Source organism: Benincasa hispida, chromosome 8 (genome assembly GCF_009727055.1).
Source record: "Benincasa hispida cultivar B227 chromosome 8, ASM972705v1, whole genome shotgun sequence".
NCBI classification, from domain to species: Eukaryota; Viridiplantae; Streptophyta; class Magnoliopsida; order Cucurbitales; family Cucurbitaceae; genus Benincasa; species Benincasa hispida.
Window position 1 is genome coordinate 30,515,897 of NC_052356.1, and position 3,903 is coordinate 30,519,799.

General features: G+C 36.4%; 1 protein-coding gene across 2 annotated transcripts in view; it reads right to left on the bottom strand.

Moving 5' to 3' along the window:
• Positions 1-3,114, bottom strand: part of LOC120082879 (cyclin-T1-4-like) — a 20,295-nt gene extending 17,181 nt beyond the window's left edge. The window contains exons 1-2 of one of the 2 annotated variants that reach the window (XM_039038244.1): positions 2,882-3,112; positions 2,684-2,783 (exon numbers count right to left, since the gene is read on the bottom strand). The gene's annotated coding sequence lies outside the window, so the exon portion shown is untranslated. Of the gene's footprint in view, positions 1-2,683; positions 2,784-2,881 lie in introns of both variants that reach the window. The other variant, XM_039038245.1, reaches the window with a different exon arrangement.
• Between the last annotated feature and the right edge of the window lie 789 nt (positions 3,115-3,903).

The window sequence follows — 3,903 nt, forward strand, 5'->3', positions numbered from 1 at the left end:
CCACTATATAGAAACTTGTGCGATATATGATATCTTTTTATAAGAAACATAGATCATTCATTGATATGATGAAAAGAATATAAAAGACAATCCTATCGGATAATATTTACAAAAAAAAAAAAAAAACACCATTAGTTAACGAGGGAAGACAAACTATAATTACAAACCGAGGAAACAATTTGCTCCAAGTAAGTGCCAAAAGAGAAATTGATTCAAAATATAGTTAATGTCGCATTTCCTTATCTGTGAAGCCACGACCGTTGCAATCCAACAAAGGTTTCAATGATAAGCTCGAACATGACTAAATGACTAATGCCTAATGAGTTTGATGAGAGACACCTTTTTTCGGAGGTATAAATGCGTTGGGAGATAGACCCCTTCTCTTCTTTTATCTCATTGTATCATATTATTCTTGGTGAGAAGGCCACTCAATGACGGAATGTGTTGCCTAATTCTCTTGATCTCTTTTTAACCCATTTTGGGGTTCCAACATTCCTTGTCCAATGGAAAAATATTGGATGTTCTTGCCTTCCTCAAGTTGATTGAGGTGTTTTAGGTAGATTGATGGAAAGATGGGATGTCCATATTTGGAGTCCATGTCCTTTTTTTAATAATCAACTGTTTCTACTGAGAAAAAATAAAAGAATACAAGGGCATACAAAAAACCAAGCCCACAAGAAAAATCCTTAAGAAAAGGGTGTTCCAACTAAGTAAAATGTTACCTAGGGAATAATTACAAAATGTCTTCAAAAACCGAAGTTCCAAAGAAGACATGAAACCTCACCAAGGACAAATTTTCACAAGGGTCCTATCCACACCTCTGAGATACTCTATTATTCCTCTCCCCAAAGACTAAATGCCTGATGAGTGATGAGAGACACCTTTTTTTCGGAGATAAATGGTTGGGAGATAGACCCCTTCTCTCTTTTATCGTCATTTGTATCATTTATTCTTGGTGAGAAACCACTCAATGACGAATGTTGTTGCCTAATTCTCTGACCTCTTTTTAGCCCATTTTTGGGTTCCAACATTTCCTTGTCCAATGGCAAATATTGGATGTTCTTGCCTTCCTCAAGTTGATTGAGGTGTTTAGGTAGATTAGAAGATGGGAATGTCCATATTTGGAGTCCATGTCTTTTAATAATCACTGTTTTCTACTGGAAAAAAATAAAAGAAATACAAGGGCATACAAAAAAACCAAGCCACACAAGAAAATCCTTAGAAAAAGGGGTTCCAAACTAAGTAAATGTTAACCTAGGGAATAATTACAAAATGTCTTCAAAACCGAAGTCCAAAGAGAGACATGAAACCTCACCAAAGGACCAAAATTTCACAAGGTCCCCTTTCCACCACCTCTTGGATACTCTATTTATTCCCTCTCCCCAAATGATCCTACAACGAGCAACACCCCCCCACCCCACAAAACCCTTTCTCTTAGAATGGCGGATGGAGGAGGAACTCCTCGATCATCGAATGAACATCCCTCTGGCCAGCAAACACAATATCAAACTGCTGAAAGAAGAAATTCCACACAAACCTAGCAAACAGACACTCCCAGAGAAAAAGATACAAGTTTTCCCCCCGCCTTTCGACTAAGGATGCAACAAAAAGGGACATGTCCTTCTTCTGATGTTTCCTACAGATCTTCCTTCCCATGCTTAGTCAATCTTCTTCCCTCGAGTGATGTCTTTGACTCATTGTGAAGATGAAAATTTCAAAGAAAGTTAAACCATGGGATCGAGTTTCAAGAAGATTGCACAATTTGATTGAGTTTTTGTGTTGCATTCTTTGTGGCGAAGCGGCTAAGGACCTTGACCATATCTTTTGGAACTATGATTTAGCCCAAGCAGCTTGAAGTTGCTTCTTTGAGGAGTTTTACTTGAGCTTATCTAGACATAGGGGTTGTAGAGAGACGACCAAGGAGTTTCTTTGCCACTATCCTTTTTATGGGGTGTGCATTATTTTATGGGTCTTTAAGGGGGAGAGAATTAACAGTCTTCAGAGGGTCTTGAGAGGTCTTGGAGTGACCTTGGGGCACTTATTCAATTCAATGTAAATCTAAGCTTTATGGGCTAAGTTGTTTTGTAATTGTCTGTTAAGTCTTATTTTGCTTGATTTGAGGCCCTATCATTAGGTTGCCTCTTTCTTTTACGAGCTCTTTTTTCGTATGCCCTTGTATGCTTACATTTTTTTTAAATCGAAAATTTGGTTATTCATCACACGCACCAATAAGAACAAGGATCATTCCGATGAAGCATATGTAAAATCAAAAAAATATTGACGAAAAACCAGAGAGAATCATGTTCAATTGGGCTACAGCAAAGGCACTTCAACAAAATTTCTTTCAAAATTCCATGCTTCATGTAACCGACTATGTTTCTTCCGCTCCCCGGAAATAAGTCATTATCCTCTAATGAACTTGACAACTATAGGTCACGGAAGGGATAGTTAGATGCACAAATTCGTTTATAGAGCTTACCCATTAACCTACCATCTTCGGTCATAAGCCCTTTCAAGCTCTATACCCTTCCCTTTCGCATATTTTCAATAATTCCTTTCCAACTACGCAGAAAACCCAACTCCGTCTCCAAGCAGGCATAAAGAAACCGGGAAAAGAAAAAGGAAAAAAAAAAAAAAAAAAAAAAAAGCAAGAAACAGGAAAGCATAAGCTTTCGATATTTACCTTTGCATTATTCACCTGTGCCACGGAGCTCACTGAAACCCCGATTTCCTTTACCCGACGATAAGCTCTCAGAATCCGCAAAACCTAAGAGCTTCCCACCCTGCCGAATAGTAGAACGATGGCATTAGCGAGACGTGGGAGGGAGATCAAAAACCAACATGAGATAGCGAGAAGTCCAAAGGGATTAGAAAAACTTACAGATACAATACCGTGGGTGTAAGAGGCAGCGAGAGAGAGGAGGATGGTAAGGGGGAGCCGAGAAGAGAGAGCGAGCGAGCATGGAATTGGGGGTGGTGCAGTGTTGTTGTTCTCGTGTGCCCTAGAGGGTTCGACGGAAGCTGGGATTGCGACCGTGCAAAACTGATTTATCAGAGAAGGGACAAGGCAAAACACAAAGAAAGACTGAGAGACTCCGTTAAGTGTCAATTTGACCTTTCTTCCTGTATCATTATTTATATCAGAGTTCTTTATAAATCTAAATATTTATAAATAATAGCATAATAACCAATCTATCTGTACGTACAAATAGCAATATTTGTAACAGTTTTGTCATTTAAAATAATTTTTTTTACATACAATCTAACTTATATTGACTTAAATTTTGAAAAAATTATGAAAAATAGCACATTTAAATTTTTACCCTACAAAACTATCATCTTTTTTTAAATTGTAAAAGTAGTTTTTCCCGGTCCATCTCAGACGAGATCGACCACGAGGTTTAGTTAAAAAATCAACTTTTTCTAACTTATAGATTGTTCTAACTTTTTCGATACATCTCGCCAGATTATACACTGACATTATGTGCATCTCGGTGTTAATCCCGAGTAAAATGATACCGATATTATATATATTTGAACCTTTTCGGTGAAATATCGGGCATAATTAACTCCAAAATTCATATATTTGAGCTTTCTCGATGGAATCTCGAGCAGGATTAAACTGAGATTCTATATATATCCCAAATCTTACCCAAGTTTTCAAAAAATTTAATCTTTTCCAAAATTTAAAAATGTTGAATCAATTTACAAAATCTATTTTGATAATTGGAAAATCCATTTGGAATTTTGAAAATTTATATAATTGTGAAAACATAAATTACGCTAAAGATTTGAAAAATTACGTAATAATTTGATATAATATTTAGTAAACATAAACTAATATAAGATTTGAAAAATTACATAAAAAATTAAGATTATACATTGATGTTATGTGCATCTCAG